Source organism: Panthera leo, chromosome D3 (assembly GCF_018350215.1).
Source record: "Panthera leo isolate Ple1 chromosome D3, P.leo_Ple1_pat1.1, whole genome shotgun sequence".
Classification (NCBI taxonomy): Eukaryota; Metazoa; Chordata; class Mammalia; order Carnivora; family Felidae; genus Panthera; species Panthera leo.
This window is the reverse complement of record NC_056690.1, coordinates 68,504,247-68,531,140: the sequence shown is the minus strand read 5'-3', so window position 1 is coordinate 68,531,140 and position 26,894 is coordinate 68,504,247. Positions and strand designations below refer to the sequence as shown.

General features: G+C 50.9%; 1 protein-coding gene across 7 annotated transcripts in view; it reads right to left on the bottom strand.

Moving 5' to 3' along the window:
- CTIF (cap binding complex dependent translation initiation factor) overlaps nt 1-26,894 on the bottom strand; it is a 294,145-nt gene that overhangs the window by 238,930 nt on the left and 28,321 nt on the right. The gene's annotated exons all lie outside the window — the stretch shown is intronic.

Below are 26,894 nucleotides of genomic sequence, written 5' to 3'. Positions count from 1 at the left end.
TAGGGCCACAGGTGAGAAAGGGGTTGTCCCCCATTCCTGGGAAGAAGGCTGGGAGTTGGAGGGAAGACTGTCCCCACAAAGCACTTTCAACTCACGTCCCATGCTTCAGTATATTCAGCAAATGCCATTGTTGTCGCTATTGGCCCTATCAGCCCCGTGCTTGTGCTGGGCATTGCTACAGAATTCTCTCTCCCTTTCCCATGATGGTAAGCACGGGAACCCCCAGTGCCGCCTCACCACATACCTCCCAGCAGTGGATTCTCCTGTGGGCAAAATACCGAAGGGAAGTACGTTCCCAAGTTCTGATCTTAAAGTGTCACTGCACAGAGATGGCAGGTGCCATGAGCTTACTGCCAGTCGTCCCCACCCGCAGCACGCCCTGCTGCCCTGTGGGCTCTCTTGTCTAATCTTGCGCACGGCGCCGGAGGACAGGCAGGCTGCGGGCACATCTGAGTGCCCTCGGCTGGTGCCACCCTAGCCCCAGAGTTGAGATGTGCTGCCACACCTTCCCTCCTTGCTAATGACACCACACTTCTAACTTCCTTCACACGGAAGTCTCGAAAACCTTAAATGTGAAGGAGCAGAAGTTCACAGGCTAAGCTGTGTGGTTTTGATTGTGTCTCGTGACATATAAGGCAACCAAGAAATGAGGGATGCTTGCGATGTTCCTTAGGTTGCCAAGCAGGAGAAATCTGGAACCCTGGTAAGACCCCGAGAATGTCCCCAGTACGTAAAGAATTTGGCTGCATGATCCGGGAACCAGAGGATGGACTGGAAAAGCTGAAGAAGCAATGAAGTAGAGAAGGGGGGCCAGAGCCCCACATCTTGGATCCTGCTGGTGGTATATAGGTCTGTCCCTTGCACTGGCTGCTGGGTCCCCTTGCTTAAAACAGCCCAAATCCTCAGGCTAGCAAGGCCTTCCTTTAGATCAGGGGGATGGATCTGCATGCCAGCACACAGGCTGCTTCCTTGACCCATTCTTGTCCAGACAACTCCTATCCACCCTTCAAAACCCAACCTGCATGCCCCCTCCCAACAGGACTGGTTTTCTTGCAAGTTATCTGTTGAATGGTCACCTATCCACTCACACATCTGTTTCATCTTGGATGTTGGGGGCCTTTCAAATTGTTTTCTTCCTCCTTTCCTGCTGTTTCATGGAGGGTAGATGACTAGCAAATGGACGTTCAATGAATGGTAGGCTGGAATATGGACATGATGCCTGGAGCTCCAGCAGCTTTCCTATACTATGAGGCAACTTTGAGGCTAGTAGATACTTGTTAAGCATGGCAAAGCATAAAGATAGAAAGAGCCTGGATCCCTGATGACCACAGAACTCCGTCATCAGCCCTAGGCAGCCTGCCTCCATATTTCTTTTACATGGGAGAAAAATAAATCTCTGGGTTCTTTAATCCATTTTATTTGAGTTTCTGGTTATATGCTGCTGCAGTAAGCATTTTTCTAAGATGGTCCTCAACGACCCCTACCTCCCACTATCCATGCCCCTGTGGAATCCCCTCCCTTGAGTGTAGGCCGGACCTAGTGATTTGCTTCTAACTTAGAGACCACAGCAAGTGACAGGATGTCACTTCTGTGATCTGGTTACAAAAGACCGTGATTTCCATCTTGCTGACTTTCCATTGTCTTCTCAGCTTGCACACTCTGATGAAGCAAGCTGCCATGCTGGAGAGGACCACGTGGCAAGGAACGCCAAGTGGCCTCTGGCCAACAGCCAGCAAAGTGCTAAGGCTCAGCCCAATAACCAGAAGGAACCGAATTCCATCAACAACCACACAAGTGAGTTCAGAAGGGACCCTCCCATGGCCAACACCAGCCCCAGGTGATTCCTTTTCTGCAGCCTCAAAAGAAACCCCAGAAGTAGAGGGCCCAGCTAGGCTGAACCCAGGCTCCTGACCAGCACGAAGCAGGAGAGAAGTCTGAGTTGTCTGGGGATATTTTGTTACGCAGCAATAGGTAACGAATACAGCCAACAATCGTCACCCTAACTGAATCTCTGAGCAAGATTCTCCCTTCCTTTGACTTCAGTCCCCATCATCAAAAATGAGAGTTTGGACCGGTGGATCTCAAAGGCACCTTCCAGCTTTAAATCCTAGAATCCTATGACCTACTAAAGGTCATGCCACAGGAGACCCAGGCCTCCGGACCTCCATCCCTGGAGTGGCCAGGCTCAGGGGTCTGTTCGCTCATGGCTGCTTAGTGCCCCTTCCTTTGCTCACTGTGCCTTGATGCTTGCAGCCAGGGACAGAGACAGGACACCAGGGTCTCTTTCTGTGCTTGGCACTCAGCGCCCCACACCTCTCGCAGCAGGCTTCTTGTCCTCTTGCAGACTGGAAGCCACAGGGCCCGGTAAATCCTGCCAGCAACTCTTGCTGTCCAGCGGGACTAGTCCTCAACCAGGGCCCCCTCATGAGAAATCGAGACAGTTGTACCAACACACAGTCAGGCTGGCTGACCACCGGGCAAACAGCTTAGCTAAGCCAGGGGGCTTTCTACATTGCTTTCACCATCTCTTATGGGTGGACTTGTGTCTCCCCAAATTTTATACGTTCAAGTCCTAACCCCCAGTATCGCAGAATGTGACCTGATTTGGAAATAAAGTCGTTGCAGGTGGAATTAGTGAAGATGAGGTTGCACAGGAGGAGGGCGTGCCCTCAATCCAATACAACTGGTCTCCTCATATAAAGGAGAAATTGGAGTTTACGCGCGCGCACACACACACACACACGCACACACACGCACACGCACGCGCACGCAGAGAAAACCAAGTTAAGATGAGGGCAGAGATCGGGGTGACGCTTCTCCAAGCCAAGAAATGTCAAAGATTGCCGGAAAACCACCCCAAACTAGGGGGCAACATGGAAAGGATCTTCCCTCACGGCCCCCAGAAGGAACGAGCCCTGCTGAGGACTTGATTTTGGACTTCCAGCTTATGGAAGTGTGAGAGAATAAATTTCTGTTGTTTAAGCCACTCAGTTTGCAATACTTTGTTACAGCAGTCTTAGCAAACTAAGACACCATCTGCTCACAATGCACCTGCACACACACACACACACACACACACACACACACACGCACACTATATGCAACACACACATGTATATACACTCACCCTGGTAGTACATTTTGTGTATTACAAAAACATACACTGGGGTGCCTGGGTGGCTCAGTCAGTTAAGTGTCTGACTTCGGCTCAGGTCATGATCTCATGGTTCGTGGGTTCGAGCCCCACGTCGGGCTCTGTGCTGACAGCTCAGAGCCTGGAGCCCGCTTCAGAGGCTATGTCTCCCTCTCTCTCTCTGCCCCTCCTGCGCTTGTGCTCTGTCTCTCTCTCTCTCAAAAATAAAGAAACATTAAAAAAAATACCCTAAAATAGAAATTAAAAGATAACAAAAGAAATACACCTAAGAGTTGTAACATTCTTTTCGGATGGGCGCTTACGCACCCCACTTTGGACACCACCAGCTCCGGGTGGCAGGGTGGGCACTAACCACCGATTTCCCCTCTCTGGAGCCCACAGCACTTGCAGTCTGGAACCCCTCACTCTGCTCTCCCTCTTCAGCTCCCTGATGCTTCCCTGCTGAACCTGATGCCCCCTGGCAAGGGCTGTGCTCTGGCGGGGGATGGGGGGATGGAGTGGTCCCGCATCCCTGCCAGCCTGGCCCTGCCCAGACATGCAAGCTCGCGCAGGGCCTGCTGTGGCCTGACAGGGCACACCGGGTGAGGAGGAGACCCTCAGGAGCACAGCCCTCATTCCTTGGATCATTCTCATGCTCTCCATTCATCAAAAGTAAACCCCATGGGGAGCAAGGATGGAGCCCACTTCAGGGGGGGGCAGCAGGACACCTGCCTTCTGTGGATACGAAGATTTCTGGCCCCTTGCTCTCAGCTAGCAAGGTCATGGGAGTGCACATGGTGTTTCCAGGTGAGGGGGGGGGGGCAGCCTGGGAGGGAGGGAGGGTTGATGGGCCGCCAGAGAATGTGCGTGCGCTCGTTCCAGAAATCTCCGCCTGGCCCTGCTCAGCTTCCACGTGCAGCTGCCGTGAATGCCAGCCCCAGGAACACCCTCTGCCAGCCCCTCCCCAGCAGCTAGGCCAGCTGACAGACCCCAAAGACCCCAGGCATGGTGGCGAGGAGCACAGGCCTCCCATCCCTAACAGCTGGGGCACCCACAGCCAGCAGGACCAGCTACCTAATCTGTGGGGCCCGGTGCAGAATGAAAACGTGGGGCCTTGAGTTCAAAATAAGAATTTCAAACAGTGACAGCTGAGCACTGACCAAGCATTAACCCCTCTGAGCGTGGGGCCCTGAGCAGGCGCAAGACCACACGCCTGCGAAGCCGGCCTGCCCACAGAAGAGGGCGGGCCACACTGTCCGTGACACCACAGACCTGCCCAGTGAACCCTCTCCTTCTCCACGGCACATTTCAGAAACTGGGGAGGCAGGCTGGGCGGGAGTAGAGGAAAGGTTCATGTTAGGAGACCCCTGTGGCAGGGGGGAGGTAAATATTCACCTCTTTGCTCTGTCATCTGGGGGTTAGCGGAGCCCCCATATAGTTTATTACCCAGATAAAAACGATCTGAATGAGCTCCCAGTGCTAAGGGGCCTGACCTTGGCCCCATAGGAGGCAAAGCTATGTTCTCACCTTGGTTCGTCCTCTGTGCTAGTCACCCGAGTGGTTAGGCCTCATTTTCTACACCTACAGATGAGGGCGATACCTTTTTTATCCCCTTCGTTAAAAAAAAAAATACTTTTTTAATGTTTATTTTTGAGAGAGAGCAAGAGACAAAGCACAAGTGGGGGAGAGGCAGAGAGAGAGGGAGACAGGGGATCTGAAGCAGGCTCCAGGCTCTGAGCCGACAGCAGAGAGCTCGACGCGGGGCTTGAAGTCACAAACTGCGAGATCATGACCCGAGCCGAAGTCGGCCGCTCAACCAACTGAGCCACCCGGGCGCCTCACACCCTTCGTTTCTTTAACCTCCCACGGTTGTCAGAACATAAATACCAGGTCTAAAATATAAAAGAATGCTAAACACAGATTATTAATACCAGTAATGATAACAAGAAGAAAGGTAATTTTGCTTTGATCCAGCTGGGTGGACAAACGCCACATGCTACAAACGTGTCCTTTTCGGCAGAATCTCCGGAGCCCGGGGCGGGGTGGGGGGGCGCCAGGGCTGGAGTCCCTGCCCTCCCCAGGAGCAGCCCATTGCAGGGGTTTCCTGTGTACTTCTGCCACTTGCATATTGACCTGAGGGCCTCCCTCCTGTGGCCTCTTCTTGAACCCTGACTGGTGCCACGCTGCCACCACACACACACAGTGCCACAGCCTTTCTGGCCACTGAGGATTTCCAGGGTGGGAGGGCCGGAAGAAAACTTTATAGGGCTCATTAGAAAAAAATGCGCTGGCTCATCTGCTGGAGGCAGGATATGAGCTCTGGGAGCAGGGGAGTCGGCCGGCCTGGCTGGGCCCCACCTGGCTGGGCTTCCCAGCTCCCGCTGCCCCCCAGGCTCCCGCAGCAGCCAGCCCCTGCAGAATGAGGACAGGCCTCTGAAATTTTTACAGCGACTCCCTTTGTTCCTCTCTCCCTGGGGCCCCAGGAGCCAACCTCGGCCTGCGAACGGCAGGCTTGGCTTCTGCTTGGCTGATCAGAGCGATTAGTATGAGCCACTCCTGCTAATTGCTGTCCTCAGCAGCGCCAGGCCCTCCCTGCACTCCTCCCAGAGCCCTCTGCTGGCACACAGCCTCCGCCTGTTGCAGGGACAAAAGGTGCACGCCTTGGGCATCGCAGCGCCCAGGGCTCGGGGCAGGCCTGCGCCAGTATTGATCCATCCACCGAGCGGTTGAGACACACGGGCGTCTCTGCTGAGTCTCAGCCACGGCCTCCTCTCCTTGCCCCATTCAGGGGAACGCCAGAGAGCGTGACTTCAGAACCATCCCTGGAGGGAAGTAAGGTGTCTCTCGCAGGTGGAGAGCTCCCTGGTGGCTTCCCCACTGGTATCTGTGTGCAGCGGGACGGGGCAGAGAACCAGCCGTCGGAATCCCAAGGGCCGGTGGGTCCCTTTCCTGCTCTATCATTTCCCGCATCGATCCAGTACTGGCCCAGCCTCCCTCCCAGGGTTGCTGTGAGCATTACTCGGGGCAACAAACTTCATAAGAACCATGTGAGTGATTACCGGGAGCTAAGCCTTTACACCCACCGTCTCCAACCCTCCCTCTAGTCTGTGAGATGGATCCCAACTTAGAGATGAGGAAACAGAGGATCAGAAAGGCCTAGACATGATGACCACACAGCAGGTAAGGGCACATCAGGGGGGCACAGAGGGCCGTGGGGCCAGGGGAGCCCTGTCGTGGTGCCCAGCTCTTCCTGATGCTGAAGTTATGCCCTCCCACAGGTCCTACCCTGAGATTCAGGCCAGGCTGCTCTGGGCCTGCAGATGGCCACTTCCTAAAATGGCCGCCCCCACCGTCAGCCTGCTGGGACTCACGAGGTGGGCTGGTAGGAGGACTCTACGTTGGAAAATGAGGGTCATTAGCAAGGCCATGAGACCAGTTCCTGAGCAGGTCTGGACAGTAGAGCATGGGACGGGTCGTCAGACTGTGGACAAGAAAGACAGGGCGGGCACCAGAGGGGAGCTGGGATGCTCTGAGAGCATGAGGAGAGAGCTGGTCCTGGAGCGTCTGCCTTTCTGAGGTGTGCCTGTTTCCATCAACGTGCACCTTACGACACGCGCCAGAATGCTGCATCTGTCTGACTCCAAGTGATGACTGTCTAAGCCCCTCTGGGAGAAGACTGATATTCACACTACAGTGTGAATGACTAACACAAACAGGTTGCATTGAGGGTGGGGGGTGGAGTGGGAACCAGAGAGCGGCACAGAAAGGGAGGCAAGAAGATATACAAAATGGGGGTGCCTGGGTGGCTCAGTCGGTTGAGCGTCCGACTTTGGCTCAGGTCATGATCTCACAGCTCGTGAGTTTGAGCCCCGTGTCGGGCTCTGTGCTGATAGCTCAGAGCCTGGAGCCTGATTCCGGTTCTGTGTCTCCCTCTCTCTCTGCCCCTAACCCACTCACATTCTGTCTCTGTCTCTCTCAAAAATAAATAAACATTAAAAAAAAATTAAAAAAAAAAAAAGATACACAAAATGGACACCTGTCTTCTCCCAACCTGGGTGCTGCCGGGGTTGTTGGTCATTCTCTTCCTCGTCTCTGGTTAAGCTGCTGCTTGAAGGGACCCCCCACTCCAATCCTGACGGCCACACAGCCTCCTGGGCGGCACAGTTCCAGAGAAGGGCAAAGGCCTTGGAATCCAGAAACCCAAATCTAACGCTTCTGCTATTAACTAACTAACCACGTGACCTCGGGAAAGTCACCTCTCTGGGCCAGCCCGGTCTCTGTATCTGCAGAAAAGAGGTACTGAACTATCTCACCTCGGATGCCCTTTCCAGTTCTTCTGTTTGTTTGCTTGCCTCCCTGTCCCTTTCCCCAGGCCTCCTGGTCAATGTACAGGCAGGAAAAGGGGCAGGCCTGGCACCAATAGGCTGCCACCTTCGTCCCCAGCTGCACCGCACAGCAGGCCGCGGCTGCCCTGGCTCAGATTGGGTGCTCCGCCCCTTCTGGCATTCACCGTGGCCTCAGAGCAGCAGCTGGAACTGGATTCCAGACTAAATATGGAGCCCCAGCCCCAGGCTTCTCCCCACCTGCAAGCCTAGGGTCCCAACCTCTGCAGTTATGGAAAATCATGCTGCGCCCCCTCTGGCCCACCCAAAACGCTGACTCAGAAACTCTGCACACGGGCAAAGGCCAGACAAAGGTCAGGAGGGCCAGAGCAACAATGAACTTCCCGAGCAATCAAAAACCAGCAACAGAAGGCACTTGCCTATAAAGGAAAACAGGAGCAAGCCCGTTAGCTTCATGCAACAGGGAAGAATGCACAGCAGTTAAGTCCTAGAGCAGGTACAAGTTGATTTTCCAGACCGGAACAGTGACACAAGGTTAAAATCTAAGAATGCTGACCTCATGAGGCGTTTCTCTCCTCCTCTCCGCTGAAACGGGCCCGTGTGACTTTCATCTGCCACCCTTCACAAACACACACAAAGAGGCCCACCTCTCGCGAACTGTTTAGGAGAAGCACAGGTCCAATAAGCAGAGCCCTAAGGGTTTCCAACCTAAAACACCAGGCGGAATCCTCCCCACGATGACGCGGGGTGAACCCCCGCTCACACTCCCTTCTGCAGCACCACAGAAGGGGTTGCGGTGCGTCGTGGGTTGGATTCTATCTTGCAGAAAGGCACGCTGAAGCCTTCACCACCACCCCACCCTGTGTAAGTGGCCCTATCTGGAAGAAGGGTCTTTGAGGATGTAATCAAGGAAAGTTGAGGTCTTTCTGGTGTTGGATAGGCGCCGAAGGCAGTAACTGGTGTCTTTGTAAAAAGAGGGAAATTCAGACACAGGGACACACACAGGGAGAAGGCCACGATGGAGGCAGAGATCGGAGCCGTGGATCTACAACGCAAGGAATGCAAGGAGCGGCGGCCACCAGGAGCTAGGGAAAGGCAAGGTAGAGACTTCAGAGGAAGCACGGCCTCGCCAACACCTTCATTTCAGGCTTCCGGCCAACAGAACTGTGTAAGAATAAACCCGTGTTGTTCTAAGCCACTCAGGCTGTGCTGATGTGTTACAGAGACCCCCAAAAAGCTGGTATGCACACTCACAAGAGGACCCACCACAAGCCCCTTCCCTGGGCCTTGGTTTCATTTTCTGTAAAATGTAAAAAGTGGGGCTGGCAGGCCCCTCGGGCTCTGACATCCAACTCTGGGTTCTTGGATCTACTAAGCCCCTGGAAGAGAATGGGTGCGGGGTGGGGAGAGGGGATTAACTCAGGGAAGGGTGGAGATGAGCACAGGGCTGACCTCGCCCTGCCCACATTGTGCTGAGGGGTGATGGAAACAGGGGGGGAAAGCCACCTTAATAAAGGATAGGTCAAGTTCATCTTTGCAAGCTTGCATCCCCCCCCCGCCCCCTCCCGATGCAGGATGGGGGTGCAGTAAAGAGACCGAGCAGAGATTCTCGGGGGAGATTCATTTGCGGGACAGGGGTTTTCCTTGTTTTAAATATTCACCAAGATAATAAAGGCAGACTGGGAGGGGACAGAAGGAGCAAGGGAGAGAATAGCAAGAGGCCAGGACAGAGGAGTCACGGGCTCCACCAGGGCAGCAGGGAACAACACGGTGAGGGGTGTGTGGGCACCAGGGGATGAGCCAGTGAGTGTGTCTGCAGGGGTACACAGGGAGGGCAAGGAGGATGAAGGGGAGGCAGTTTGCGAGTCCGGGGCTGCGGGCCTGGGGGGCTAGCTAGATGATAGGAAGGCAAACCCCAGCAGGGTCATGGACAGGGACCATGTGCTGGACTTAGGGGGTGCCTGAGGTCAAGTGTCCAGGAGGCAGGTGAGTGGGATCAGAGGACAGGCCTGGGGTAGAGAGCAGATGTGACTGAAAATGGCACTCAGGTGACAACCAGGGCCACCCAAGGGGGTGAGAGGACACAGGAGGAGAGCAAGTGGGGGAAGGTGCTGGGACTAGGACCCCAGGAAGTCCCCCTTTGACAGGCCACTGAGAACAGGGAAGATGTGTGGAGCAAGGAAGGCATGGGGGGTGGGGAGAAAAGTGGTGTGGGGGCCAAAGGCAGTGAGAGTTGAGGTGGGAGGGGCTCTCAGGGGGGGCTCCGGCCACCAGGAGAGCCAGCACAGCAACGGAGCAAAGGCAGAATGGCCACGGAGTTGGCACACAGGAGTGTCCCAGTAAGGCCAGGCTTGCGCCACTGCTCCCCAAAAGGCAATGAGGTCCTTAAAGCCTTGTCCCCTTCCGAGCTTGGCCAACTCCATAGATGGTTACCAAGGAGGGAAAGAAGGAAGAGATGGAATGTCCCAAGATACTGTTTTCACCCGTTTCCCATTATCGAATGCACCTGCCTTCTTGCCAGTGACTTCATAGACCCTGGCGATGCCCCTAGGGTAAAACCTAGAAGAGGGAGTCAGTTATGTTGAAGTATTCCTTTATTTGGACACACTGAGAACATAACTAAGTCAGACTGAAATCTGGTGAAATGCAAAAACATACGTACCAGATCTTGAAATGTTTTTGCTTTTATATAACTCAGATGCTAAAGAAAAAATAAAGCTAAGTTGTCTTAAATATATCACAATCTTTTTGTGGGGGATAAAAACACAGCTAGAACTTGGGACTCGTGGATATTTAGAGCTGAGAATAACCTGGAAGTTTACCTAGTTGCACCTCTCCTTTTACTGGTGAGAACACTGTGGCCCCAGGAAGCCAGCTGGTGTGCCAGAGTCACCTCATTAATTAGTAACAAAGGCAGGACTGGTCCCACTGCCTAACTCCCCTCCAGGCTCCGGGACCGCCAGTCAAACCAAATCAAGGCTACCCTAGTTCAGACTCCACTCAAAACCGTGATGCCCATGTCAACAGGTTGGGAGTTTCAATTATAGTAAAAATTGTACACCCAATGCCTTGGAGTTTGGGTATCATTTTCAAAACTGGCTTGGGGCGCCTGGGTGGCTCAGTCAGTTAAGCGTCCGACTTCGGCTCAGGTCATGATCTCGTGGTCCATCAGTTCCAGCCCCATGTCGGGCTCTGTGCTGACAGCTCAGAGCCTGGAGCCTGCTTTGGATTCTGTGTCTCCCTCTCTCTCTGCCCCTTCCCCTCTCACTCTCTGTCTCTGTCTCTGTCTCTCTCTCTCAAAGATAAATAAACGTAAAAAAAAAAAAATTAAAAAATAAACATTAAAAAATTAAAAAAAAAAACTGGCTTCACTCAGTTTTTATAACACTCAGAATGGCTGCCTATGGTGATATAGGCTGTGCGGATTATGTGGGCTGCGTAGCTGTGCTCTGAACAGGGGACCCAGAATCGGCCAAGACCCACCAACGTATTGCTCACCAGGCCCTGCACTTAGGAACAGAGCTGTACCTGCCTGGAAGGTGCATCTTTCCTGGCTCTCCCAAAGACTACTTTGGAGATCGGCCAGTGACTGGTGGCTGGGTACCACCTTGGAGTTAATTTAAGTTGTTCCAAGTCTGAGTCTATCTAGATAGAGATAAATATTTTTTTTTTTTTAACTGGAAATCAAAATGGGGTGCCTAGGTGGCTCAATCAGTTAAGCGTCCGACTCTTGGTTTTGGCTCAGGTCATGATCTCACGGTTCGTGGGTTAGAGCCCCACAGAGCCTGCTTAGGATTTTCTCTTCCTCTCTCTCTGCCTCTCCCCACCGCTCTCTCTGCCTCTCCCCAGCTCGCTCTCTCTCCCTCTCTCTCTCTCTCTCAAAAAAGAAATATATGAACATAATGTAAATTTAAAAATATACATATGTAACTGGAAATCAAGGCCTTCACCTATAAATTCAGACCTCTTCCAAAAATAAAATAGATCACTAGAAAAATCAGCAAAGAGCATGCCAAGTAAATTTCCACAGGAAGAAATATACATAGCCTATCAATTCCTGAAAAATCTTCAGGCTCACTAGTAATCAAAGAAACGCAAAGCTAAATGAAAGCCAATTTTACACGCATCGAATTGGGAAGGGGGGAAAGGAATGCTAACACCCAGGGTTGGGGAAACGGGTGTTCTCACATGCAGCTCGCGGGGGTGAAAATACTCGCTGCACGTGTTTTTTAAAAATCCCGAGACGTACGCATAACCTGGGAATCAAGAAAATAACCAAAGGCGTCTTCAGCAATTCGCTACAAGTACGTCCACAGGAAAAATAAACACAGAGGTCACAACCCGCAAGACAGCCAACTTCAAACCTCAGCTCTTGGGAGTCCGCATTAGCAGCGCCACAACACTCACAGAGCATTCGCCCAAAGAGGAGAACATTTGCAGGTGCCTGTTCTTCGTTCTAACTCAGGTGCCAAGAGTCATGAAGCTGAGGCAGGAAAAGAAAGGGTGAGACAAGAGCACGTGACACAGAAAGGGTGTGTCCCTGAGCCCTATAGTAGTCCTCGGCCGCCGGGTCAGGAGCTCAAAGGCTCTGTGTGGATCCTGTCCCTGGAGCGGAGGAATGACCGTCAGTGCCCCTTAGCAAGGTCCCAGCAGCCTCCCGAGACTGTATCTCTTGCGAGCTCCAGCCCTCCAAGGGGCAGAACGACAATCCCACAGGCCCCTGTTCACAGCTTTGTGTCTTACAAGTATGGGCTCTTCAAAGCGAGCCTTTGAGGATGGGCCATCCGCCAAGTCTGCACTGGAGCCAGTGCTGGCGTCCTTCCAGCAGGTTGCCCCAGGGGTGAAGGTGATGGTGGCGTCAAGGCTGTGTTCCCAGGCCCCACGCCAACCTCACAGAAGACCATGGGGTCCTCTGATAGGCTCCAGCAACACCCATACCCTGGCCCCCCACCCTTCCAAGGGAAACTGCAGAGAACGGAAGACACACAGGAAACAAATGGAAGAGATTGTCCCTGTCCCCCAGGCAGGTGCCCTCTCTCCTCACTGGCCTTTCTAATGTGCTTTTAGAGCCACTGAAGACCTTCCCAGGTGATGGAAATGATCTTTCGTTTGGTCTGAGCAATGGTTACAGGAATCCAAACATCTGTCAAAATCCCTCAGGCCACGCACTAAAGATTCATGCGTTTCTCTTGTATGTAAGTTATACTTCAGTAAGTACTGTTTTAAGAGGAAAAAAGCATTGATGGCTACAGGAAGCATGATCCGTAAACCAAATGGTACAGAGCCAGGTTCCTGGCCTTGGGGGCTGTGAGCAACAGAGGGGCAGGAAAGACCCTGGGGGGCAGCGTGGAGGGATGAACCAGATCTGTGGTTTCCAGCTGGGAATCTATGAAAAACACATATTCTTGGGCTCTCTCCTACTTTCTGAATCACACACAGAATGAGTTTGGGGAATAGAAATCTGCATTTTGATAAGCTCCTTGGGTGATAGTAATGTTCCCTGGGGTCCAGGACCAACATCTAGAAACTGTGGCCAATGTGCTTATAAAGGTTCTGACCTTCAGGGGTCACAGTCCCTGGTTCTTTGCAGAAAGCAGCATACGGCCAAGAGAAGGGTGGAAATAAAATGGGGTGATCAGAGTTGGGCGACACAGGAAGGCTTCCCATCTTACACTCTCTCCAGTCAAAAGCCTAAACCCTGACCTTAAATCTCAAAAGGGTGACCCTACTCCGTTGTGCGGTTTGTGTACTGCTCAAAGACATCCGTCGAAGACACTGAATAAGGGCGGAGAACCAGCTCATATCCCATTTGTCAAACCATGTGCCCTAATGCAAGGCTGCAGCCACCTGCAGAGGAGAAGCGGAAAGACCTGCTTTCCTCCAAATTCATCCACCAAGATAAGGGGTGCCTTTTCCTAACCCTAACAAAGGTGCTGCATAGGTTAACAGAGCTTAGTCTGCAGACCGAGCAGGGTCAGGAAACACTCATGTTCTTTCAACAAAGCACGTGTTTTCAGTCCTGGCTCCCTGAGAACAAGAGAAGTAATTTGATATTCAAGGCACCACCTGTCCTGCCTCTTTCCATCAGTCCCCAACACCATCCTAGTGCTCCTTGTCCCTTGTCCTTCCCCAGATATTACCTGCTTTCTGCCCTTCCATGGTCTGGTTAAGCTGCTCCCACCGCCTATCAAACTTCTCACCGGTCACCTACCCAGTCATTGGCGCCTTTCACAACGGGATCGGCGCTCCCGCCCCGCTCAGGTGCCCAAGCACAGAGAACAGAGCAGGGAGGAGGCAGGCATGTTCCAGGTCCCGCAAAGCCGTATGATCTTGTTGGAAGATGATTATAACGCTAATTACAATAAGGCATGAGCAAGGAGAAGGAGCATGTGCAGCAGGGGGCATGCTGTCTGTTAATTATAAAACTCATACAGTACCACCTAAAAATAATCCAGCTTCCTCCCCTGCCAATCTATAAATCCAAGAGTAATGAAACCTGAGTTCAAAGCTCTCTTGGGTTGGTATCGCTCTCATTCCTATGATGCACTATGATGCACATCACACATTCCTATGACACACTTCACACTCTTAAGAAAATTAGGGCAACACGGCATTCATTAAAATTTTCTGCAGCACCTAATTCCACAGACTACCAATTGGACAGAACTCCCTTTTTCCAGATCCATTTCTCTGTCCCTCTTTGCTCTTTGGGAGGCCTAAGAACCCGCCAGGACCAATGCTTAGGGCACTGCCGTCAGGCCACCACCGCCCCACCCCCCCACCCCCCAGGTAGGACTGGAGATCTTCCCCCCCCCCCCCCCACCGCAGGGCCAGGTGGGGTAAGGGATCAGTCACACAGCAGGTGCAACCGGGGCTGTGCTCGGGCTCCCTCCAGTCCCACTGCCCAGGGGCTCCCTGGAGGTCAGCGTGAAGGTCGGCCACCATCACAGACAAGGCATGGTGAGAGGAGTGAGGAGTGACCCTAGGCGTACTGGAGGTGCTGACCCACAGTCGCCCAGTCCTCAAATGGCCCAATCAATGCCATTCAACAGATACGGACTGGCAGCTTGCTCTTCTGAGAGCGGGTGGGGCAGTGTGACCAGGCATGGGGTCTGGAGTCATGAGACCGGGGTTGGAGTCCCGACTCTGCCCCTTACCGGAAGTATCGCTTCAGGTAAACTGCTTAATTCTCTGCCTCGGTTTCCCATCTGTAAAGTGGGGCAATCCCATGGGGTTGTTGTAAGGACTGCGTGAACTAGAATCTGTAAAATGCCTAACGCTTAGTGATGGCTCAAATGATCATATTATTACCGCCACCAGTACCGGTCCTCTGCCTCCACTATCACAGTCCCTGTGATAGCTGGGACTACCCTGCGAGCTGGGAAGCCATGAAGGTACACAGATCGTCCCTGTGGGGAAAAGCACACTGGCCCCAGCAGGCAGCCCTACGTGACCCTGAGTGCCACAGAAGCCCATTCAAGACACAGAGGGAACCCTGAGGCCAGAGGGCACAATGGGAGGAGGCAGGGAGAGGCGGGGAGGCCTTATCTGCCGGAGGCCCACAGAGGCCCCCACGGAGTCGTGGACACCATCGCTCCATGCCTCCTCCGTCCCCGAAAGGCAGGCCTTAGGCCTGAGGGTCTTGCACAGAAAGGGTTCTCAAGCCCCCTCCTTTTTGTTCTGACCTATGCCTTCACTTCGTCCCCACTGCCATCACCTCTCTGTCCCAGTCGCCTGGGCCGAGAGGCCGGTTCCTGATGGGCGTCCCTGTCCCTGGCTGCCTCACCAAGCCTCTACCCTTGGGCCCCACGGTTTGTCCCCAAACATCCCCATGAAGCTGTCAGCTCGTCTATGTACAGTTTGGGTAGAGGGTACACCTGACACTCAGGGGACCCCACCCTACAGGCCCCAGCCCCACCTGCTTTCTGGGACATATACGTCTTTCTGGTGCCTCTCTCCTCGGTACACAGGCTGTCCTCCTGGGGGCGGGGGGGGGGGGGGGGAGATACCCTCTCCACCCAACTCCAGCCCCCCCGCCAACCTGGAGGGCCACTGCGCCCACCTCAGACACAAGGTCCTCCCTGCTTTGTCCCACAACATCCCCAGCACTTATTTCTAAACTGAGCTCTCTGCCACTTGACCATAGCTTTTCCTGGGGTGGCATTGGCGGGGGGAGGGGGAGGGATGCTTAACATCTTCCTGCCCACCGCCTTCCCTCCTGCCACGGGACAACACCCTCCTATAGGGTGCCAGGAATGTATTCAGAGCTCAGTGAACACTTGCAGGAAGGACACACACTCTAGACTTCAAGTACCACTCAAGCCCCAGAAAGAAAGAAATGAGGTAAAGGGGGTTACGGGCTCCCTGACCCCAGAGAGCGAACCAGCCGCTAGCTGCGCTCCATTTTTGCCAAGAGAGAAAGCGTCCCCTTCCCTCCCCAACGAGTCGCTCTTCTTTCCCCTTGTCTAAGCTCCTCAGAGGAAGTGCTGATAGTCAGGAAAATGCCAGAAAAGCTGCAGGAACCCATTGAGGAGAGGGGAACATTTACATGCAACCCAGACACAGGCAGTGGAAAAGAAAAGAACGAGAAGGAAAAGTCTTGGAACAGGGAGATGGGGGCGGGGGGGGGGGGGGTTGGTGGGCAGGACAGACTAAAGCCCCCAAACCTAAGGTACTAGCAAGAATTATTCCTGAAAATACAAGGACTAAAGAGTAATTCTGGACACAGGACTGACTGCTGTGTTATGTAATTCATACCGGGATTTGGTAGATGTCAGGATATTCCCCCAAGAATGTCAAAAATCAGTGGTCAGGGGGCACCTGGGTGGCTCTGTCGGTTGAACGTCCGACTTCGGCTCAGGTCATGATCTCGCGGTCTATGAGTTCGAGCCCCGCGTCGGGCTCTGTGCTGATGGCTCGCAGCCTGGAGCCTGCTTCGGATTCTGTGTCTCCCTCTCTCTCTGCCCCTCCCCCGCTCATGCTCTGTCTCTCTCTATCTGTCAAAAATAAATAAACAACAACAAAAAAAATCAGTGGTCAGCTGTGGTATTTGTGAAAACGGAGTCTTCCCTCACTGCGCAGTGGAAAGTGGACAGAAATGGATGTCGCAGAGCTGGGGCTGGCGCGATGTTGAAGAGGGACGTGTAATGAATGGCATGGCAAAGTCAGGGCAAGTCACGGGTAAAGGGGACAGAAGTCGGCTGTAAGGCAGGCCTGCAGAAGCGTCTCATTTCTGGAGCAACAGAAGGGGGTCTGGGATAATCGAGGCTCCTGGTGAGGGGGTTAGCTGCTTTCTAATCCCCACCCCCCCACTGGTGACTCTACACACTGCCAAGGGCTCCCAGGGAGCCTGTTCTCCACTGAGGTTCAGGCCACACCCTGATTCTTGGGGAATCAGGAAAAAGCAGAAATAGAGGCCGGCCTCTGGGACAGAAGAATGGGAACCCTAAGAAAGAATGCTCCACGACAGGAGAAGCAGTCTGGCACACAGGACGGACACGACCTGTGGTTCCAGGAAGAGGGCTGGTCCCAGCAAACTGTGGCCAGGGAAAAAAAAGCCCCCAGCAGAGAGTATTCCCAGAAGGTGGGACGAGGTTTTCCAGCTAGCAGTGACATGCTTCACCAAGGAGTCAGGGGGTCCCAAGTTGTTCGGTTTGGGCCCAATCTTAGCACATAGACAACATAATTGATATAAAGGGAGGTGGAACTGGAGGTCCCCAGGGTGTTACTGCTGAAGGCTGGTCAGCATAGGTCACGCGAGAGTGAGAACTTTTCAGCAGCCTCCGCCTCTATCCAGTGACACTAAATTCTAATGAGCAGAAATCACAATTCAGACAGGAATATACCTGGAGTGGAGGAAGCAGCCCTGAGACCACCCTGTCCCTCTGCTCTAACTCTTGCTTACCAGGTCAGAGATGTGTGTTTGGCCTCCTGAGCAAACCTCCTCACACACCAAAAGGACCCCTATGCCGATGACCCTCACCAAGCATTCTGCCAGAGAAAAAAAGCAGGGTAACTTCAGACTGGCTTTCTGGTAAACTGGCTACCCCTTGGGATGACCAGATAAATCTGAGCTTATAATAAATACAAACCTGTAGCACAACTCTGACCTAGCTGGCAGACAGGGGGCAAGCAACCATCCCTTTTTTACTAGATAGATACAGAGACAATGGACAGATGGATGAGTGGACGGATAGACAGATGGACAGGTGGACGGATAGACAGACGGATAGATCGATGGATGGATGGATGGACAAACAGACGGATAGGTGAATGAATGGATGGGCAAATGGACAGGTGGATAGGTGAACAGACAGATGGATGAATGGACAGATGGATGGATGGGTGGTTGGTGGATGGATGGATGGATGGATGGATGGACAGAGGGACAGATGAATAGATGGATGAATGGACAGATAGATTGGTGGATGGATGGGTGGGTGGATGGATGGATGGATGGATGGATGGATGGATGGACAGATAGACAGATGGGCAGTTGGATGGACAGATGGATGGGTGGATGGATGGGTGGGTGGGTGGGTGGATGGATGGACAGACTAATACTTTCATGAGCCATTTGTCAGCCAGAGGCTTTAGAGAAACTTCCATTTAATTATCCAATCAGAAGAATGAGGGGCCTCAAGAAAGCTTACATCTGGCTTCAGAGCTGGAAATACAGGTATGAAAAGATAATAATTAGTGTGGGTCCCTGCAGTCACACGCAGCTCCTCCTCCATGCCCTCCCCCTGAAAGAGTCAAATACTCCCACTAGGCAGACAAATGAGCACATGAAGAGAGCTGAGAAAGCAGAGCTCCATCTGGGAAAGAATCCTGGGAATTAGGGACAAGGCCCTGGGCTGCATAGAGGCCTCCCTCAAGCAGCAGAAATGTCCATTACTTCAGGAAAGGATGACAGGGGTGTGTGTGTGTGTGTGTGTGTGTGTGTGTGTGTACGTATGCACACGAGTAAGAGAGAGAGAGCGAGAATGCAAGAGAAAGCTGGGCGAGAAAGAGCCAATAGTTATTTCTGAGTAGGAAAAAGTCATGATAAAAAAAAAAAAAACACAAACATTTCATGGGGAAAGAATAGTTTTCTCAACCAGCAGCACTGAGAACACTGAATATCCATATGTAAAGGAATAAGCTCGACTTACACTTCACATCCGACACCAAAATTCACCCAAAAAGATCACAGCCCTAAATGTAAGAGCATTACAAAACTCTTAGAAAACATAGGAATAAATCCTCATGACCTTGGATGAAGCCATAGTTTCTCAGCTATGACACAAAACCACAAGCAATGAAATAACAAATAAATAAGGATCCATTGGACTCCATCAAAATTAAAAACATTGGGCCTCAAAGAACATGATGAAGAAAGTGACATGACAACCCTTGGGGCAAAATACTGCAAATCACAGATCCGATAAGGGCATAGTATCTAGAGTATATAAAGGACTGCTACGAATCAACAATAAAAGGACAAAGGACCAAATTAGAAAACAGGCAAAACTTTGAAGAGACATCTCTCCAAAGAAGATACACAAGTGGCCTACAGCCCTTGGATGAACAGGTAGCCCCGAGCATTTAATACTACAAAGCACTTGAAAAGATGCTCAGCATCCTTAGTCATTGAGGAAATGCAGACCGAAACCACAGTGAGACAGCACTTCACAGCCACTGGGATGGCAAGGCTCAAAAAGACACACAACACCCAAGCGTGGGTGAGGATGTGAAGAAACTAGACCCCTCGTCCATGGCTCGCGGGACTGTAAAGTGGTCCTGCCACTTTGGAAAACAGTCTGACAATTCCTCACAAGGTTATTACCACATAAACCCAATAATTCTACTCCAAGGTACCTATCCAAGAAAATTAAAAACAGGTCCACACAAAAACGTGTACATGAACGCTCACGGTAGTATTATATAGTATTCATCATAATAACTGAAATGTGGTAACAACCCTCAAATGATCTCTCATTGGCTAATGGATACATTAAAATGGGGTATAACCACATATTGGAATATCATTTGGCCATAAAAAGGAATAAAGCACTGATCCATGCTACAACATGAACCTTGAAGGCACTGTATTAGGTGAAAGAAGCCAGACACAAAAGACCGCATTTTCTAGAAATCCATTTACATGAAGGGTGCAGGATAGGCAAATCCACAGAGAAAGAGAGTAGATGAGTTGTTGCCTAGGGCTCAGGGAGTTGGGGAGAATAAGGAAGGAGGTCATGGAAATGCGCTGGATGGGACTCTTCTAGAAAACAAAAAATGATGCATCTAGAAAATGTTCTGGATAGAAGACATTGTTGCACAACATGGTGAATATATTAAAGCCACCTACTTTTTTATTTTATTTTATTTTATTTTTTAATTTTTTAATGTTTATTTATTTTTGAGAGAGAGAGAGAGACAGAGACAGAGCTCCAGGGACAGAGCAGCAGAGAGAGAAGGAGACACAGAATCAAAGCAGCTCCAGGTTCTGAGCTGTCAGCACAGAGCCCGATGCGAGGCTCGAACTCACGAACCGTGAGATCATGACCCGAGCCGAAGTCGGACACTTATCCGACTGAGCCACCCAGGCGCCCCACCTACTTTTTTAATTTTAGTTTCTTATTATGTTTTTAATTTTAATTCCAGCATACTTAACATACAGCGTCATGTTAGTTTCAGGCGTACAATGTTGTAATTCAACAATTCTATACGTTACTCAGTGCTCATCATGACAAGTACACTCTTTAATCCCCATCACCTATTTCACCCGTCCCCCCCCCCCCACCTCCCCAACCATCAGTTTGTTCTATATGGTTGAGAGTCTGTTTCTTACTTTGTCTTTTTCCTCTATTCTCTTGTTTCTTAAATTCCACGTATGAGTGAAATCACAAAAATCCACCTACCTTAAAAGGGTGAATTGTTATGGTATATGAATTGTATTTCAATAAAGCTTTTATTTTAAAGAAATAGCAGAGAAGGAACCAGAGATGAGGGCCGTGCAGGGCCACGGCATATGTTTGGGTGACCTGACTGAAGACAAATGAAGAAAGACCAAAAGGAAGTGTGAGAGAAACCAGGCAGAAGGGCACATCTCAGGAACCAATCCCTCACATTCTGTATGGATTAACATCTCTGAGGGCAAAAGAGTAATAGATCCCCAAAAAAAGGCCATTTCCTTCTGGATTTGGCTTTTGACACCACCTGCCTCAAAAACCCGAACTCCGTCACCACCCTCTGGTCCTGAGGCAGGGACACATGTCAGATTCCGTTTTACCCGAACACCCTGTCTAGGATGGATGAGGCAGGATTCTTCTGGAGCCACAGTTGCTTGTGGTTTTCTCCTCATGTCTCAAACCTCAAGTTCACTCCGAGAGTCAGTCCGAGTCCCCAGGCCAGTTTGCTATGCTCGGTATCGGACCATGACACAGGGACCCTGGGCAGACCCCTCTCTGCCCAGGTCACTAAAGGGGAAGAGAGGCTGTGACTCATGCCTGACGCTATGCCTGAGTCAGACCTCCCACCTGACGCCTTCCAGATGACGTTCTGATCAGATTCACTCGTCAATGGCTTTTCCTAAGCAGGTACAATGATTTCTCTTTAGTAATTCCTCTCATAACACTCTCTTAGAGGCTCTGGATGCACATTTGCTATTGTGGCTGACAACATGAAGGGCTCTAATATCACACATCCCACATAAGCGGCTCTCAGAGTTTTAAGAATAATTAGCAATTTCAACCTTTTAGAATACTATTCCCTCGATGAAGAAAGCCAAAAAACAAAACCAGACAAAAGACAAGCCCTGAAATCACCAAACACCAAGCTTATGAAGCAGAGAAAGGATTATAGTCTAAATTAGTAAAAGGTACAGTTGAGGGGCACCTGGGTGGCTCAGTCAGTTGAGCGTCTAACTTCAGCTCAGGTCATGATCTCGTGGTTCGTGAGTTTGAGCCCCACCTCAGGTTCTGTGCTACAGCACAGAGCCTGCTTTGGATCCTCTGTCTCACTCTCTCTCTGCCCCTCCCCTGCGCGCTCTCCCTCTCTCTCTCCAAAATAAACATTTGGGGCGCCCGAGCGGCTCAGTTTGTTAAGCGTCTGACTTTGGCTCAGTCGTGATCTTACGACTGGTGAGTTCAAGCCCCACGTCGGGCTCTGCGCTGACAGCTCGAAACCTTGGAGCCTGCTTTGGATTCTGTGTCTCTTTCTCTCTCTGCCCCTCCCCTGTTTGTGCTCTGTCTCTTTCTCTCTCTCTCTCTCTCAAAAATAAATAAACATTTAAAGAAATTTTTTTAAGATTCAAATATTTTTTAAAAGTATATATATATAAAATAAATAAATAAGAGGTACAGTTGAGCAAACCGAATCCTACCTATGTCATTTTCCTCTGTTTTGTTTTGTGTCATACACAAATCCTGTACTTGGGTCTCCATGGGACCGTGTTTTATTTGGTTTTACTTTACAAACTTAGTGTTGGCGATTCAACAGCGAGGCCTCAGCTGGCACAGTGACTCTGGAAACCAGGAGTCTCCGTTCAGAGGCGTCTTTTCGCCTACTTATTCCGGCGTGTGTGTTGGCTGAAGTAGAGACCTACAGAGAAAAGGGACCGGGAAAGCGCAAACAGCAGTGAGCGAAGCCCCGGATGAGGATACCAGCGAGAGGTGGGGCAATCGGGCAAAGGTCCTCAGATGAACAAAGCCTCATCTCAGAGAAAGGCTATAAGTTACCAATGAGCCTGGACTCCCACAATTATTGCAAAACATTTATGTGTTTTTGCTTTTCCAATAAAACCAGCCAGGCCTCAGCGTCCCTGGGTGGCTCAGCCGGTTAAGCGTCTGACTCTTGATTTCAGCTCATGATCTCACGGTTCGTGGGACGGAGCCCTGTGTCCAGCTCTGCACCAACGGCACGGAGCCTGCTTGGGGTTCTCTCTCCCCCCTTCTCTCTGCCTGCCCCTCTCCTGTTTGCTCTGTCTTTCTCAAAAAAAATAAAATAAAATAATAATAATAAATAAATAAATAAAGGAAGTCACTCTGTCTCAAAATAAATAAATAAACATTAAAAAAAAAAATGGCCAGGCTGGAGGAGCAGAGACAGCACTTTGCTCTACTAAGTGCCTCTCTCCTGGGCTGGCGGCTGACCTGGCAAAGCCCCAACGGCCACATGTCTGCCCTTCCGAAGGTCAGCGCTGCCCCGGGCAGCTAGGGTGCAAGTGACCGCACAGCCACAGCTCCCCAAAGGCAGGCGCACCTGCTCCCGAGCCAGGGCCAGCGGGCACACCTGGGTGTCTTGCATAATGCAGGCACTGCTGCCCAAGGTCAGCGAGAGACCATCCACAAGCCCCAATTGTTCTCGGGCAAGCTCTCTCTGAGGCCAATTGTTCTACGAGGCACGTTTCTCCAGCTCGGGGCCCGCCTGGCAGGCCCTGGGTCCTCCACAAATGTTTGCTGTTGGCTTCTCGGGATGAAATTGGGAAAGCACTCTCATTTACGAAGGCCTTGGTCCAGACAAGCGCCCTTACTTGGGCAGTCTCCCTTAGAAGGAGAGGACGGCAGGAGTAGTTGCTGCAGTTTATTTATTCCAGATAACCAGGGCTTGGAGCCGGGGCCAGAACCCGGGGCGGATGCATGCACAAAGCAGCTTTCATAAAAATGCACGCCAAGCAGGCAGGAGTTGTGATGTGCCTGGGCTGGGCAGTGGAGAGCATCCCAGGAGAACAGCGCTAGACCGAGAGGCGGGGTCTCCACTAGCCATCCCTCCCACCTCGTGGGGCGAGGGGGACTGCTTAGGGGGGCGCATAGATACATAAATGCACCTCTGACTCATTCTCGAGTTCGGAGGTTCTCACACCAGGCCTCAGCTCTCCTCACCGTGCATTGCTAAAATCCCATGGCATCGTCTTAAACCCCCTTAAGGAAAAAAAAAAAAAAAAAAAAAGTGAAAATTAATCTAATTAAAGTCGACAGTGTTCACAGTAAGGAAAATTCTGGTATTTTGCCAAGAGTCTCTCTCCCCAGCCAGCGCCAGCTCTGTGGGTAAAGGGCACGAGGTTGGGAGCCTGACAGGCCCGAGCTGGAGTTCTGGCTCTGACACTCAGCTGTGTCACCATGGGGACATCTGTCAAAGAGGCAAGAGTGACACTTACCTTTTTTTTTTTTTAATTTGTTTAATGTTTGTTTATTTTTGAGAGAGAGACAGAGAGACAGAGACAGAGCATGAGTGGGGTGACGGGCAGAGAGAGAGAGGGGGACACAGAATCGGAAGCAGGTTCCAGGCTCTGATCTGTCAGCACAGAGCCCGATGCGGGGCTCGAACTCCCGAACCGCAAGATCATGACCTGAGCCGAAGTCAGATGCTTCGACTTGTGACCGACTGAGCCACCCAGGCGCTCCAAGAGTGACATTTACCTTTCAAAACTGCTACGAGCATACGAGAGTTAAAAGCTATAAAGCCCCCCACCCAATGCGAAAGTCAGCCCCTCACACCCCATTGGCTCGAGCCCGACCCACCGACCCCGACGGGTGCCTGTGCTCCCAGATCCTGCCCCCAGGAATCCTGGCAGTGGACGCAGGACTTGCTGTATCTCAAGGTGGCAGCTCCAGGGAGGGAGGATCCCCAAAACCCGGCCGAACCCAACACCTTTCCTGGCTATTACTGTGTCATCTCATTTGGACCTGTCAGCAGCCCTGTGAGGCAGGCAGGAGACTGGCTGGTATTTCTATCATCCCCTTCTTAGATGCAGAGAGGGGAGTGAGCCTTGGGCGAGGTCTCATGGGAAGTTACCCCCCAGAGCTGGGCCTCAGACAGTCCAGCACTCTGTCTGATGATACTGAGCATGCAGACATCCCACTACATTCTCTAGGCGGATGGAACATCATCCACGCTTCCCAGTGTGCAACTGGATGTTCAGAAATGCAGCAAACGTGACATTATATCTGTTCCAGACTTGAGCCTGAAGGAGGTCTGGCAGCTTTTGTTTTTGTGTTCCGAGAGGAGCCAGCCATCTTGAAAGAGGCCAGCTGTGCTCAGACCACCATGTTAGAAGGAAGTCAAACTAACTGCACAGAGATGCCACACAAAGATACCATCTAGAAATACCACACAGAGATGTCACAAAAAGAACAGAGGGCCCCAGGAGGACCCTTTCTTTACTGGTTCTGCTTCTCTGGAGAATCTGCCTAGCCCAGGCTCCTTGAGGCCAGGAGCCAAGTATGATTTGCCTTTGACCCCTCAGTCTGCAGCATCCAGCTCAGACTATCAGGAGACCACTCACACATCCAGAAATAGCGGATGGGCAAATACACTATAATGCCACCAAATGAGAGAATATCACACACTTGGGAAAAACGCAAAGAGGGCCACTATGTGCTGGTGTAGGCGAGATCTACAGAATATTCTGATAGGTGAAAGACCAAGATACAGGATCGCATTTTCAGTATGTCCCCTTTGAGGTAAGAGAGGGCAAAATAAGAATTTATTCCTTGTAGTACATGAAGAAATAGGAAAGAAGGAACAAATTATTAAAGGCACCACCTACTGTGATTATGTTTTTTAAGAAGCGTTCTTATCTTTTATTTTTCTGCTTTATTTATAAGTGAAATAATATGGCGCCTGGGATTCATGTCAAAAAGTCCACACGTAGACAAGCAAACAGCAGAAAAGAATCAAGCCTGGCCACGAGAGGATAACTGGGAAAGCTGGGTGATGGGTCTCCAGGGGCTCATTAGAATAGTCTGTCTACTTTTACAACTGTTTGAAATCTTCAGTAGTAAGTTTTTTAAAAAATTGTTATTTCTAGGAGAGAGTAGGACAAGAAGGAAGAGGGGGTGTGGTGGATGGGGACGGAGTGCGAACGATACTTCCGTACTTCAGAGCGTATCTTTTTTTAATTATTTTTTTTTTTTTATTTTTTTTTTTCAACGTTTTTTATTTATTTTTGGGACAGAGAGAGACAGAGCATGAACGGGGGAGGGGCAGAGAGAGAGGGAGACACAGAATCGGAAACAGGCTCCAGGCTCCGAGCCATCAGCCCAGAGCCTGACGCGGGGCTCGAACTCACGGACCGCGAGATCGTGACCTGGCTGAAGTCGGACGCTTAACCGACTGCGCCACCCAGGCGCCCCTCTTTTTTTAATTATTGAGGTAAAATTCACATAGTACCTTCACAATGTTGTGTAACCGCCTCTACTTGTTCCAAAGCATTTTTATCACATCAAAGCCCCTTACCCACTGAGTCACTGATTTCCTCTCCCCCCCCCCCCTTGCCCTTGCTAACCGCCTACCTTCATTCTGTCTCTAGGGATTTACCTATTCTAGATAGTTCATACAAATGGAATCATACAACGCGTAACTTGTCTGGCTTCTTTCGCTTAGCATGATGTTTCTCAAGTTCATCCACACTGTATCATGTATCAGGACTTCATACCTTTTATGGCAAATAATATTCTCTTGTATGGATATACCACATCTTATTTACCCATTCATAGGTCGACAAACATTTGGATTGCTTCTGGAGCATATCTTTCTGTTTTGACTTTATTCGTGAACTCTGTAAATGTATTGCCTCTTCAAGAGAAATATCAAAAATTACATTGCTATCAGACAATGTAGACCACAGAGAAGGCAGATGGGGACACAGGGGCGGATTCATTAAAAAGTTGGAAAGTGTGGCAGAAAATAGAAGGCATTCAAAAATAAAAGGAAAAGGGACAACAAATTGTAGTTACTTGTGCTGGAGTTATGCGGTTAGAACACAATTTATAATTTTTTCAAGCATGAAAGCACTTGAGAACCCGTTTGGGATACAGACTGGGAGTCTCGGCTGGGTTGGGAGACGGGGCTGGACTATGAGGGTCTCCACCCCAGGCTGGGGCCAAGCCAGGGTGTGGTGACATCTATCAGTGTCACATGCTGACCAAGTTCCTTGTCTCTCCAACTAAGAGGATGGCTGGGGCTCCTACTTCCCCCTCCAGAGGCAGTAGGGGGCAATTTCCAAGGAGGTATCTTGTGGGCAGGACAGCCAGTGGCCTTCTGTTCCCTGTTTTGTGCACTGGGCCTCTAAGAATTATTTTGTAGAGTTGCATCTGTTGCTTTAAAACAAAAGGTCTGTAGAGACTCTTATGGGAGAAATAATTCTGGGCTTGGGAGTCAAAAAACCAGTTTTTAGTTGCAGCTCTGAACTTGGATGAGTTACGTGCCCATTTTCCAGAAGGAAATAATAATTCTTGCTCCTTCTGTACCTTGGAATATTAGATGGTTCAGAGATAATTAAGGCTTTGAGTTCCTCGGCAGAAAGATGCCTGGAAACACAAGGGGATATTATGATTCCTGTGGCCTGTAGCAGAGACTATGAGAGAAGCCAGTATAAACAACTGAGCTCAGAATAGTAATCTAATCTTCCAGACTTTATCTAGGGGAAGAAG